The 15,144-nt window shown below is 33.2% G+C and overlaps 1 long non-coding RNA gene across 1 annotated transcript in view; it reads left to right on the top strand.

Moving 5' to 3' along the window:
• Nucleotides 1-1,102, top strand: part of LOC125752262 (uncharacterized) — a 55,630-nt gene extending 54,528 nt beyond the window's left edge. The window contains exon 3 of the long non-coding RNA XR_007401309.1: nucleotides 214-1,102. This is a non-coding gene — a long non-coding RNA (uncharacterized LOC125752262). The remainder of the gene's footprint in view (nucleotides 1-213) is intronic.
• The last annotated feature ends 14,042 nt before the right edge of the window (nucleotides 1,103-15,144 follow it).

Genomic DNA, 15,144 nt, shown 5'->3' with positions numbered 1-15,144 from the left:
GGCACTAAACTGCTGAGCCACCCGGGCTGCCTGACAGTAGGCATATTTTAAGTGGTGGAAGGTCAAAGTAGAATGGAACAAGGTAAATGAAGGATGATTGGCCTAAGATTAGAGTGGAAAGAAGGAAGAGCTTAGTTAGAATCAAAGGGTCTTGGTCATCAAGAACCCACCCAGGAGAATGATATGATCGGTTCTTTTCATTTTATTTTGCAGGGCTCCATCCCAGGACCTCAGGATCATGACCTGAGCCAAAGACAGATGCTTAACCAACTGAGCCACCCAGGAGCCCCGGTTCTTTTCATTTTAAAGATCACTCTTGTTCCTATATTTTAAGTAGATTTTAGAGGGGAAAGAAAGGACACAGGAGGATCATCTAAGACGTCACTGAGACAACTGCATTAAAAAAATGATGGTGGCTTTAAAAAGGATGCAGTGGAAACGAAGAAAAGTAAAGGGGTATCAGATATACTTTAGAGACAGAATGAAAAGGATTTACCAAGGTTGGGATTGGAAAGTAAGGCAAAAGAATAAGTGGAGTATGACCCCCAAATCTCTGGCTTTAGCAACTTGGTGGACAGTTATGTCATTTACTAAATGAGTAATAGGTTTTGGAAAAAAGAGAATCCAGACTTATGTTTTGCACACAATAAGTTTGAGATGATTAAGTGGAAATGTCAAGTAGAAATTTGAATATACCAATCTGAGGTTCAGAAAAATTGTTTTGGCTGGAGATATGTTTTGAAAGTAATCACCAAACAGATGGTCATAAAATTTGGTAAGCAGTGAATATAAAGTGAAAAGATAATGACCCACAACATAATTTGAAGGGACTCTAATGTTTAGAGATCTGATATACCTTACGAAATCAATGAGAATATTGAAGAGTGGCCAATAAATTAGGGAGAAAACCAGGACTGTATTGTTTGTTGTGAAAGGTAATGTGAAAAGTTGAGAAGGGATTTATAAAAGGTGAGATGATAATGTACAGAGAGGTACTGAGAAATCAAAAGAGAGTAGGATAGAAACTTTTTTGTTTGTTTGGAAATATATAAGTCTTTGGTGGCTTTGACTGGACATTTTTTGTGGATTGTGGTGGAGATTAGCAATGTTAGCAGAGGAAGTACAAACAAATGAGTTGTCTAGACAAATTATTCTTAGCCTTTACTGTAAAAATGAGACCAGAGTAATGAGTTCTTAGCTATAGAGAAATTTTAATGAAGTTTTTTTTTTTTTTTAAGTTGAAACAACATGGAATTACAAAGACAAGAATGCTCCAGACAGAATCTCAGGACAACATAAAAAAAGTGATGATATGAAGGAGAAAGAGAATAGGCAAAAGAAAAATGTTCTTGAGAAAAATAAGAATAGACTCTACTAGTCTTGACTAAAATACATTTAAAAGTCCTCCATTGTTTTCTGACCATATAATTCAATATTCATATCAAGAATCAAAAATAATTCACAGGATTATATGAAGGAGCAGAGAGAAAAAACAAATTCTCAATCAAGATACAAATTCAGAGCCTTTATTTTATCCTCACTATTGCACTGAGTTTTAGAAACTTCCACTTTCATAAAGTTCACATGATGAATACAAATCATCACTAAAATGTTTCTCCTTACATGAAGAAATACTACATTGAAGCAGAATAATATAATTTCTTTAAAAAACTAACAGAGGTTTTAGAACTATAAATAAAAACAATAACAACAATGATAAAAACTCATTAAGAATTCTGATAAGCTCTCCAGGCAGGGATAGATATTTGGGAAGGGATTTTGTAATCTGTTTCTTAGTACTCCAGACTTGTAAATTCAACTTCATACTTGACATTTAGAGTTAGATACATAATAAACGTAAAAAAACTAACACATCAAAAGCAAACACTTGATTTTCCCCCTTCCTTACTCTAAATCTATTTCTCCCTCTTAACTTGTCATCTCTGTAAATGGTAATAATGATCCACCTAGTTAAGCAAGCCAAAACGTCAGGAGCTATCATTGCCCCCTGATCTCTTTTCGACTTTTCCCACTTGAAATCTCCATCAGTTTGTACTGTCTCCAAACTGGGCATACATGTAGAATCTGTCAGATTCTATTCTTACTGTTTATACCCTACTCTAAGCCATGAAAAGCTTTGCCTAAAATAATGAAATAACACCTATCTGCTTCTACTTTTCTCTCTTTGTTATCCATCCTCTCCAAAGTAATCACAGTGACCTTTTAAAAACAGAATTCAGTTTATGGCAGCTCCCTGCTGTAAACTTTCTTAATGTTTTCCCATCACCCTGGCATAGAAGGCCTCCATATACCTCTCATTTCCTACTCTTTTGCCCCTCACTTACGCTGCCATACATTGTCCTTTTGCTCTTTTGAGTCAGCCAGACTTACCCTCTGCTTGAAGGGGTCTTCCTCCAGGACTCTGACCCTCAGTCTTCTTCTTGTTATAATGGTCTGAATAGAAAAATAGAAAAATCAAGTTACCAAATAACCCAAGAAAGATATAGCACTATGAAATAGCAGTAAGTCAAATGTGTTCAAATAGTGAAAAAAAGTTTTCTACCAATTAAGTGTTGCTGTCATAAATATAAGCAATGGGTAATTTAGGAAAGTGATGCTAGAGATATGTGATTTTTTTATTTTTAAAATTTATTTTATTTATTTTTGGTATGTGATTTTTTAAAGTGGTATAAGAAAATAAGACTAGTATAATGCATGATTTTCAGATGAAGTAGGATCTTAGTAGTCCACAAAATTTAACTATGTTATTCATATTATTTCATAAGATTTCTTACAGCCAATGAGTATAATAGTGAGCTTTATTATGTATGAGAGTATACTGTTTTAGTGTCATTTTTTTTTTACTTTATTTTTTTTTATTGGTGTTCAATTTACTAACATACAGAATAACACCCAGTGCCCGTCACCCATTCACTCCCACCCCCCGCCCTCCTCCCCTTCTACCACCCCTAGTTCCTTTCCCAGAGTTAGCAGTCTTTACGTTCTGTCTCCCTTTCTGATATTTCCCACACATTTCTTCTCCCTTCCCTTATTTTCCCTTTCACTATTATTTATATTCCCCAAATGAATGAGAACATATAATGTTTGTCCTTCTCCGACTGACTTACTTCACTCAGCATGATACCCTCCAGTTCCATCCACGTTGAAGCAAATGGTGGGTATTTGTCATTTCTAATAGCTGAGTAATATTCCATTGTATACATAAACCACATCTTCTTTATCCATTCATCTTTCGTTGGACACCGAGGCTCCTTCCACAGTTTGGCTATCGTGGCCATTGCTGCTATAAACATCGGGGTGCAGGTGTCCCGGCGTTTCATTGCATTTGTATCTTTGGGGTAAATCCCCAACAGTGCAATTGCTGGGTCGTAGGGCAGGTATATTTTTAACTGTTTGAGGAACCTCCACACAGTTTTCCAGAGTGGCTGCACCAGTTCACATTCCCACCAACAGTGTAAGAGGGTTCCCTTTTCTCCGCATCCTCTCCAACATTTGTTGTTTCCTGCCTTGTTAATTTTCCCCATTCTCACTGGTGTGAGGTGGTATCTCATTGTAGTTTTGATTTGTATTTCCCTGATGGCAAGTGATGCAGAGCATTTTCTCATATGTATGTTGGCCATGTCTATGTCTTCCTCTGTGAGATTTCTGTTCATGTCTTTTGCCCATTTCATGATTGGATTGTTTGTTTCTTTGGTGTTGAGTTTAATAAGTTCTTTATAGATCTTGGAAACTAGCCCTTTATCTGATATGTCATTTGCAAATATCTTCTCCCATTCTGTAGGTTGTCTTTGAGTTTTGTTGACTGTATAATAGTGTATAATAGTGAGCTTTATTATGTATGAGAGTATACTGTTTTAGTGTCATTTTAATGTTATTTTTAAGCTGTAACTTTGACATTTCAAATGAAATATTTGATAATATTTGATTATCACCATGCAAAGTTTTAGCATTTAATAATAGCTTAAAATCTCAATTAATTTTGTTGGGTTTTATTAATATATGGGCAATTAGAAAACTGAAAGAAAGAGAGAAATAATGTACAATTAGATTGTGAAGGTTTAGCAAGACTCCAAAATCAGTTTTCTAACATATTTCACCACTGAATTTATTTTGAATGCCTTCCACAGTAACCACATGAATTAGTCTTTTAAGCTACTCTCAATCATCTAAAAGAAATGACAAACTACTTTTGTACTAAAACATACTTTGCTTCTGGTTATTTCCAACCTTTGGTCAAGATTCTATCAGTTTCTTATAATAATTTCAAAGACTAATTTGACATCAAATATTTGAATACAATTGCTACTTATGTAACACATTTATTTTTCATTTACTATGTATCAGACATTGTGCTCTAGATCTAAGACACAGAAATGAACAAGATAATCCTGGTGCCTGTTATTATGAAGATGACATTACTCAGCATAATTCTCTATCCCCTTACAAAGCTGGTTTCCGATTTTGCTTTTGTAGGTGCAAACAAATCATAGAAAACAAAAAATAAGAAAACAAAAATTAATATGATTCAACGAGGGTAGAAGGATCGCATTCCCTTTATCCTTAAATGATGGCCCACTTAACAAAGAAGCTTAATGCTATTTCTTAAATTGTTACACAATAGTTTGCATTTAAATTATATTTCACTTTCCATACAGCATAAAGAAATATGTATAACCCTTTAGATAGTTCTATTATTCAAGCATCTAATTAATAGGTTATGCCTTCCTATTAATATATTCCAATTATGGGGGTCTCATTCTACCATCGTCAATGACATTTTCATAGTGAAATTTATATTATATTGTATTTGAGACTCAAGTATATATTGCACTTAAAATACTGTTTTTCTACTGTTTTAGGATTAGAAAATAGACATGTGAACCTATTTCAAGCATATATTTTTTGTCATAAAGTACTAGTAGTATTTTTTCTCCTTTACTCAATAAACACTGACTATACATTATTCTTTATAAGAGTTTTCCAAATTCATTTAATGTTTTTTCCCTTTTCTTTTCCTCCTCCATATTATTTTAAAATCCTCTGCGTTTAGTCATCTGATGTTTATGATTATCTATCTATCGATCTATCTAATAATCAGTCCTAAATTGTTTTTTCTATGATCATGAGGTATATTTTTTTCATGAGGTATATTTTGAAATTCAAACTATACATATACATAAAAGTTCACTTTCTTTTTAGCTATTTTCATTTCACCTAAAACCCATGATATTTATCAGATACAACAATGCAGAAAAAGTGTCACACTATGTTATCTAAATTCCTGCTGAAAATCACAGATATTTCAAAGTTGCTTTCTGGGTTCCTCTCATGTCATTTACTCTTTGTCTCTCTGTTTCTCCTTTTCTGTCTTTCCATCATGTTTGAGGCATTTGATAAGCATCACTTTACTCTGAGAATATTTCATGATCATGCTTTACAGAAACCAGCATGCATTCTAACGGAACGTGTCAGATACCACCATAACCATAAATGGTGAGGCAACAACCACTAAAAAGAATACCTTATTTCCATAACCAGCATACATGTTCTCATTCTTCAATACTTCTTCTTCAGAGATTATGGGTTTATAGCATATTAGATATTATTATTATCATGTATATTTTCTGATAAAACAGAATTTCTTCTTTTCTTCTCCCATGCTATATATATGCCCCCTACAGTTTCTGTTTGTAAATTTTTATAAATCTGTTTGGAAAATTATGAACCTTATCTGATGTGCAAAATTTTATAGATAATATTTTCCTTTTGACATTATACATCCTAAGCATATCCATGGACACTATCCAGGACTTTTTACTTTCTCCTATGTAAGCGACAACTTTGTCTCATTTACCAAACATATACTTGGCTCCAGCAGAAGATTTAATATTGTATCTTTTGGCTGTTAAAACTGTTCTCGGCTTCCATATCTATTGGTTAGATTTGAAAAATCACATAAAAGTACATTTTTTTGTGGCTTCCTTTTATAATACTTTCAGTTTACTCCCTTAGCAAATTGCCACCAAACTGATGAATTCCCTTTTTATTATTGGGTACTGATAACATCAAATCCTGAGAATTTGCTTTTAGCTATTTAATCATCTCACAATTTCCTATTATCCTAGCAGAAGAGAACTTTTTCCTTTGTCCACTGTCAAAAAAATCACCTCTAAATAGCATGAGCATTTTCTTTTCTAACACCCATCAGATTACAATACGTTCCTCAAATAAAGAACAGACCTCTAAGCTTTGGCAGTTTTAAAAGACCTACTCTTAGAATAGAAAATCTAGAGAGCTTTAAATGATTCTCTTTCTTTGATGTTTTAATCTCTGAATTGTGAATAGTTCTCTGATTTGTTTTAATTCATAGAGTACCATCAATAAAGGCATACCTAAATTTACATGGAACCTGAACTGCATCTCTATAGGGAACCCTACAAAATTAACATATATTGCTTTGGCTTTAATATACGTGTATTATTATAGAATTTGCATTATATTATTATATAATGTCTCATATCTCATCACATCTGAAACTTGCAGAAAAAATTGAACCACACATTTAACTAGTCATCTGAAAAGGGTATGTGCTCCATGACAGCAAAACTTTGGGCAAGACAATTACCAATAACTTATGCCACTGAAGGATATATTCAAAGACCGTTTGACTGTTAGCCAGTTTTATCAGAATTTATAAATCTCGGGCAGCCCGGGTGACTCAGCGGTTTAGCGCCGCCTTCAGTCCAGGGCCTGATCTTGGAGTCCTGGGATCGAGTCCCACGTGGGGCTTCCTGCATGGAGCCTGCTTCTCCCTCTGCCTGTGTCTCTGCCTCTCTCTCTCTCTCTCGAATAAATACAATCTTAAAAACAATTATAAATATCTATATATAAACCTACATTTCTAAAAATTATTTTATGTATATAAGCTTACTTAGAAGTACTAGAATGAACGTATATAAAATACCCTTGTGCTTATTTAAATAATAACAGATTTTCCTAGGTTGAAGAGTAGTACATTCAGTTTTAAATAAAAGCACACTCTGACTCTGTGAGTTGCAGAAACCTAAACTCCAGTACCATTTATAAACCTGTGCCTCAGTGTCTAAGCCTGAGGCAGAGCCAGGATTTCATTGAATGGAGAAACAGAGAAGTGGTAGAGCCAGGTTTATTTGCCCTATGAACTTGAGGGGAAACAAATACTGGCTTAGAAAGTAAAACTTTCTATTCTGCACACAGTCTTCTTTGGACATAAATTTAACTATGAATAGATTTAAAAATATACTGTTTGTTTGTTTGTTTGTTTGTTTTTACCCCAAATGTTGTTCTTATTCTTGGCATCTCAGAGTTTTGAGAGTAAGTTCAGCCATAGTCATGGCCTCTTTAGATGATACTTCTGGTTAGCTAGAAATTGAAATTAAGTTATCAAGTCCAGTTAATTTTGTTGGATTTGGGATAATAAGGAACCTGTTCTTTTCCATTGTATGTCTTTCACAACAGGCCTAGTGATTGCATCTGTTTCTGAGTGAAAGCAGAACAATGAACACCCAGTCACTAATAGAGTTCGAGTTGTTCATTTGTTAAGGAGCTTGAGAAGGAATTCTTGCACTGAATGGGAGATCAGACTATAGGTGATCATACAGGTTCCTTCCAATTTCAAGAATCTACGATTCCATGGAACTGCTTATAAGCAAAGGAAAACCAAAGTTTTCAATAGTGTTTGAAATTATTTTATTGAACAGTGATTCAAGAAAACATGTAAGGAAATGACACAGTGTATCTACTGGGTAAGAGGACCTTAAGCTGACAGATACATTTACAATTTATCAATTAGCAAACTCTCTTACACCTACAATTATGATGACAACTTTTTTCAATGTTTTCTATCATTTCCAATATGCATTATTACACTAAATTCTCAAACTTCTTTGGTTTGTACTGATTTATTATATATATATATATATATTCTTAAATAGAAAATAAAATAGAGATAATTCTTATTCCAGAAATAGTGAAGTAGTTTGGACAAATAACGATTTGAAGCTCCAGAAAAACAAAAACAAAAATAAAAACAAAAACAGAAACATCTCTTGAGGATACTTTCCATTTGGGAAGATTTATAAAGATTACCAAGAAGCATTAACTGCAAGGCTGAAATTGCTGAGCAGAGATTTATGCTGCTAACCAGTGCAGGAGAGATTGAAATTTGAGTTGGAGATTTGCCAATTTATAGGCAGTTGGTGAACCCCTCATACTTTCTATTAGAAGATCCACTTTTGGAATAAAGACAATGATCCAGAAGCATTTTCTCTTGGTCAGAGAGTAAAGCCACATACTTGAACTAGCAATGTAGAGAACACCATAATTCTCCAAATTCAAGGTGATCAGCTATTATTATCTGTCAGAAAAAAAATCAATACTTTTCATAATAAAATAATATATCTCTATCATCTTAAATGGATCATCTATAATTTCTACTGCACAATCAAAATCTACTTGACATGCAAATAAACAGGAAATTGTATATCAAAAATAAAGAAACTTGTAGTCACTTAAAGACTCAAGTTGATTCATGCATTGTCATTCCTAGGAAAGGGATTTATGTAGTTAAATAAATATGTTCAAGCACTTAAGGAAAAAGTCTAAATATATGAAAGGATCTGAAATCTCAATAAAGAAAGGAAAAATACTAAAGGAATCAAATAGAAATTTAGAACACAGTATCTGAAATGGAAAAGTTACTGGATAAGATAATAGTAAACTAGAAATTGCTGAAAATAAAATATGTCAGTGAATTTGAAGACAAATCAATAGACTTTAATACTCAGAAAGAAAGAGGGAAAAAAACTCCAAAGTTTACATAAAAATGATTATAGTGGCACTGTTTCTGTGACTGAAGACTGACTAACAAATAATACTCTTAGAGATACCAAAGATAGATTCAATTAAAAAGTAAAGCATATCTAAGGGTGAGAAAAAGCAGAAAGATTTTGGAAGGAAGTCAAAACTTGGAGGAAGCAAAAAGGTATGCATCGATATGCCAGGTTTCTTTCTTTCTCCCTTCCTTTTTTTCATCATTTCCTCCCTCCCTCCTCTTTTTCTTTCTTTTCAATGACAGCAAGAATCAAGACAGGCTTTTGGGGTAGCTTAAACTGTAACAAAAAAAACAATTATCTTTCTGGAAAGAGAAATCTGGACACCTAAAGCTTCCAAAGAAAGAGAAAGGAATAAGAAAGGGGAATGGGAAGAGAAATTAGAATCAGGTTGTATGTTTGGCAACAGGTATATCTGAAGGACCCCTAAACTTGACATTAATGGTAAATAAATAAATTTAAATGATTAAAAATGTACAAACACCTAAAAAGAGGGAAGAAGCTGTAGAGAAATAAAAAAGCAAACCAAAAACCAATACCTAAATGTTATACCTAAGTCCAAACAGATCAATAATAGTATTAGATGTTAATATTCTAAACCCTTTGATTAAAAGATTGAAATTGTAATTATAGTTTAAAAACACAAAAGCAACTCTTGAACTTCTATGTAGGTGTAGATATGGTAGATGTTTAGTAATCTCCTATAATTTCCAAAACTGGTAAATAATTGAGTATAAAGAGAAAAATCAACAAATCACAACAATATGGTTTCATATATACTCCTGCTTTACCTCCACTCCACCTTAATTCTTTCCATGAGCAAAGACAGAAGGAACCTACTATGGAGGACACAAAGTAAGGATCCCAGGGTGGAGTTTGAGGAGGAATGGGAAGAACCAACAAAAGATTAAAGCCTTCCTAATTTTGAAAATTCTGAAAATGCTTTGGGACAATAAGAGCTTTCTATACAGAAAATTTTTTTCAAGAAGTCAAAAACTTCATATAAATGGTTTACCTTGTGATTTAAAAAGACTTTATTTACTATGGAAATATTCAGTTGAAAAGGAAACAATCAGTTGAAAGGGGTAAGTGTGGTATAAAGGGATATTGTTCCAAACATGTGGCTTCTGGGGAAGAAAAAGTGCTAAGAAAAGGAAAAAGGGCTTTTTGGTAATTAAATGGTGAAATGAGAAAGAAAAATAACTGCCATTAAGCTAAGAATCTGGTAAAATACCCCAATATAAAAAAAAAGAACAATAGAAATATAAAGTTCATTGCAGAAAACAAATTGAAATTAACACATATTAATGGAGATCCATACTAAACACATATTAATGGAGATCCATATCTAACACTTATTAAGCAAACAAAAAGGCATAAAGCACAGAGAGGGGTGAAGAGAGAGGGAGAGAGGAACTTAAGCAGACTCAACTTTGAGTGAGAGCCTTATTCAGGGCTTAATCCCACGATCCAGAAGCCCATGACTCACCGGAACTGAAAACAAGAGTTGTTGGCTAACCAACTGTGCTACCCACACCCCCTGCCAAATATATATATTTCAAATCTCACAAGTTTATGTGTAGAGTTTATTGCTATAAAATTTTAAAATTATTTTTAATTTCCATTAAAATTTATCCCTTAAACACAGTTATATATGGGTAACCTTAAGTCATCCAATATATGGTGATTTCTATGTATTTTTTAGGACTCTATAATGATTGCACTGTAATTTGGGAATGTTATATTTTCAAAAGATACTTTGGATAGTTCATTAAGTGCCTACTTGTTTATAGAGAGCTGTTATCGAGAGGTCATATGGCATTAGCTAGCTGTGTAGACTGTAGAGTCAAAATGATGGATTTAAATACTAATTCTGCCACTTAATAGTTATATACTTTTAATCATCTCTTCCTTAGGCTCCTTATCTTTAAAGTAGATGTAGTAAAAGTACTCAAATTATAGGATATTTGTGGCAATCTAATGACCTAATGCATGTGAAGAACTGTGAGCATATTATATATAGTAAGAACTAAATGAAACGTAATTAATATACTACTGATGTGAAATCACTTTTGTATTTGTTATTTTTTAGCCATTACATGTAGATTTCTATATATATCTAGTCCATTTACCTTGATAATTGTAGTTTTCAATTAATCATTGTCATCCCTCATTGTTTTTTCTGACATTTCCAGGTTTCAGGTTTCTCGGTGAGTTCACCCATTCTCATGATGTATTTATATAATTCAGCAAGGAACAAATACATTTTACTTTCTATAAATTGGAGATTAGAAAATACTGAAATCATTTTGTAAGGCTGATATAACATTATCTAATTATTTGATAAACATACCACAGGGGATAAAATGTGTTACCCAGTGTCATTTAGTACCATAAATGTTAATAATAATAAATAATAAATATTAGAACAAATACATGAGGATCTTTGGATATTAGTACAATTAATATTTGTCTCCTAGGATTCTTACCTTCTTTGTTTAGTTCCCTCACTCATTTAGTTGGGGCTAGGCTATTTGATATATAAAACAGAACATAAATGACAGTGTGTGAATGCCAGGACTCTGTCATAAAAGGTATTGCAAAAAAAAAAAGGGGGGGGGGTACTGCATTTTCCACTGTAGTCTTGGGTAGCTCATTTTGGGGGAAGCCATCTTCCATATGGTACAGAGGCTCAAGAAGTCCTATGAAAAGTTCTACATAGAGAGGAAACAATTTACTGGCATGAACTACCAAAAGCCCCTCTTAAAAATGGATCCTCCAGTCCCAGTTCAAGACAAGGGATAATTCCATCTTTAGCCATCTTGTGATAAATTCAGAGCCAGAACAAACAGCTGAGAAATGCTGCCAGTTTGTAGATTCAAAAATATCATGGGAAATAAATTATTATCTGTGTAAGCTACTTGTTAGGAACAAATAATTAATAAAGATTTCACTTAACAAAAGATTTTATTTATTTGAGAAAGGGAGAGAGACCACAAAGTGGGGAAGGTCAAAGGTAGAAACAGACTCCCCGCTAAGCAGGGAGCCAGACACAGGGCTTAATCTTGGGACTCCAAGATCATGACCCAAGTCTAAGGCAGACACTTTACCTACTGCACTACCCAGGCATCCCAATACAGATTTCTAAAAATATTAATACTTTATGTGCAAGTTAAGTCAAAAAATAAAAGGCAAGTATACCTCAATCTAGGAAAGTTTATCCACAAAATTGTCTACAATAAATGAGAAAAATAATGTCAACTTCAGATGATGAATAAATTCAGGAAAAGTATTTGGCAAATTTGACTTCTAATAAAAATATCTTACCAGATTCAAAATAAAGGCAAACTTCTTTAACTCAGTTAACAAGAGACTGTGCATACCACACTTAAAAGTGAAACTCTCTGACATTCTCAGTAAAAACAAGAACAAGCAAGTTTGTCCAATATACTGTATAGTACTATGTAATGTTGTAGTGGGAGATTAGTGGTTGTCTAGGGCGGAAAGCAATGGGTAATGATTGCAAATAGGTACAAGGGATCTTTTGGGGTGAAAGAAATGTTTAAAATTATGGAGATGGTGTCAAAATTCAATACATTTACTACAAAATATTGAATTGCACACTTAAAACAGGAACACTACGTGTGTGTAAGACATACCTCAACGTCAAAAAAAGGGCAGAAATTAAAATTTACTGGGGTCCTAGGCAATGTTTAAAGCCAACAACAAAACAATTGGGAAAGTATGAACATTATAAAGAGATAAAAGATAAAACTGTCATTCTTTACAAGAGATATTATCATCTAAATGGGTTATCCAAGACAACAATAAGATATCAGTAGTCTTTGGCTATGAGATCATCATATCAAACACATTATCTTTCCTATATACCACCAGTAACTAGAAAAAAAAAAGTAATGTAAAAAGTTTTCAAATACGATGACTCCAAAATAAATGATAACATCTAAAATGAGACAAGGAAGACCAATAAAAACAAAAGTATAAAACTTTACTTAGAAAAAAAAGATTTAGGGATCCCTGGGTGGCGCAGCGGTTTGGTGCCTGCCTTTGGCCCAGGGCGCGATCCTGGAGACCCGGGATCGAATCCCACATCGGGCTCCCGGTGCATGGAGCCTGCTTCTCCCTCTGCCTGTGTCTCTGCCTCTCTCTCTCTCTCTCTCTCTCTCTGTGACTATCATAAATAAATAAAAATTAAAAAAAAAATAAAAAAGAAAAAAAAGATTTAGTAAATGGAGGGATCTTATCAACACTCTGGATGGAAAACTCACATAGAAAATAAGACATTTCTTTAGAAATTATTATATTACTGCAAATAATATGAATAAAATTTGAAAAAAAAATAAATTACATAAGGCAATTCAAAAAGACATATGGAAGAAGAAATACACAGGGATTACCAAGATAATAAGTAAAAATTACACTGAGAAAGGACTTCCCATATAAAATGCCAACCATAATAAGAAGCGATAGAAATTAAAACAAGCTATACAATTTTTTAAATATCATATCTCCATCGTTTCAGGTTCATTTCTGAAACTTTAATTTACAAAAATACATACTGGCAAACATGCAGTAGGCAATGATGTATGTATTAGGGATATCATTGTTTATAATTGAAATAGCAAAAAAAATAAATACATAAACATAGTCCAAAGTAACATTAACATTTTTCTGTTTTTTTTTTTTTTTTTTTTTTTTTTTTTTTTTTTTTTATGATAGGCACACAGTGAGAGAGAGAGAGAGGCAGAGACACAGGCAGAGGGAGAAGCAGGCTCCATGCACCGGGAGCCTGATGTGGGATTCGATCCTGGGTCTCCAGGATCGCGCCCTGGGCCAAAGGCAGGCGCCAAACCGCTGCACCACCCAGGGATCCCAACATTTTGAATAGAATACTATGCATAAAATAAAAATACCAGCATTCTTTTTTTTAATACCAGTATTTTATACGACCAGCAATCTTTAAGAGTATATGTTTGTAGTTAAGAGTACAGACATAAGAACTAAATTCTATAGATTTAAAATCTGGCTTTACCATTCACCAGGCCATGCAATCTTTTGCTGGTTAACTGAACACTCTCTGCCTCAGTTTCCTCAGTTTTTAAAATGGATAAAATTATATTAATATCTCAGAGGGTTTTGTAATGTTAAAAGGATTAATATGCTCTGTCATATATCACATGGTAATTGCATATTAAAGCAATATACCACTACACATTTACTAGAATTTCCAAAAGCTGGGTCATTGACAACACCAAATATTGGTGAGGATATAGAAAAAACAGGAACTCTCATTTATTGCTGTTGGGAATGCAAAATGGTACAGCTACTTTGGAAGACAGTCTAACAGTTTATTACAAAACTAAATATAATCTAACCATATAATGCAGCAATTACACTCCTTGGTATTCACCCAAAAGAGTTGAAAACTTATGTCCATGCAAAACCTGCACACAGATTTATTCAAAATTGCCAAAACTTGGAAGTGATCAAGATGCCCTTTGGTAAGTGAATGGATAATGTGGTATATCCAAACAATGGAATATTATTCAGTATTAAAAAGAAATCAACTAACAAGTTATTAAAAGACAGGAGAAAACTTCAATCCATATTATTAAGTGAAAGAAGCCTATCTGAAAAAACTTTACATACTGTATGATTTCAACTATATGACATCCTATAAATGATCAAACTATAGACACACAGGTACAAACAGGTGGAGTACAGAAGATTCTTAGGGTGGTGAAATATTCTATGTGATAATATAATAATGAATATATATCATCATACATTTATCCAAACCCATAGAATGTATACCAGTAAGAGTGAATACTAAACTGTGGATTTGGAGTGATTATGTGTCCGTGTTAGTTCTTTCTTGGAAAAAGAAAAAAGAAAAAAACATCATTCTGGTGAGCAATGTGAATAATGGGGGAAGCTATGTAAGAGTAGGGGCAGTGGATATACAGGGAATCAATGAACTTCTCAATTTTGTTGTAAACCTCAAACTGCTTTAAAAAATAACGCCTGAAAAACAAAACAAACAAAAAGAATCCATGTATTTTCTTTGAACAATGATTATGACACGAGTCTTTCTGTATCCTAAAATAACTATTGCTCATTCTTACAGGAAAAAAAAATAGCAAGGAACAGTTAAATATAGTACATTATCAATTAAAATAAAAACAAAATTAGTCATATTTCTATATGCATAAACACATATATCAATTATATG

This window comes from Canis lupus, chromosome 12, assembly GCF_003254725.2.
Source record: "Canis lupus dingo isolate Sandy chromosome 12, ASM325472v2, whole genome shotgun sequence".
Lineage (NCBI taxonomy): Eukaryota > Metazoa > Chordata > Mammalia > Carnivora > Canidae > Canis > Canis lupus.
This window is presented reverse-complemented; position numbering and strand designations above follow the sequence as displayed.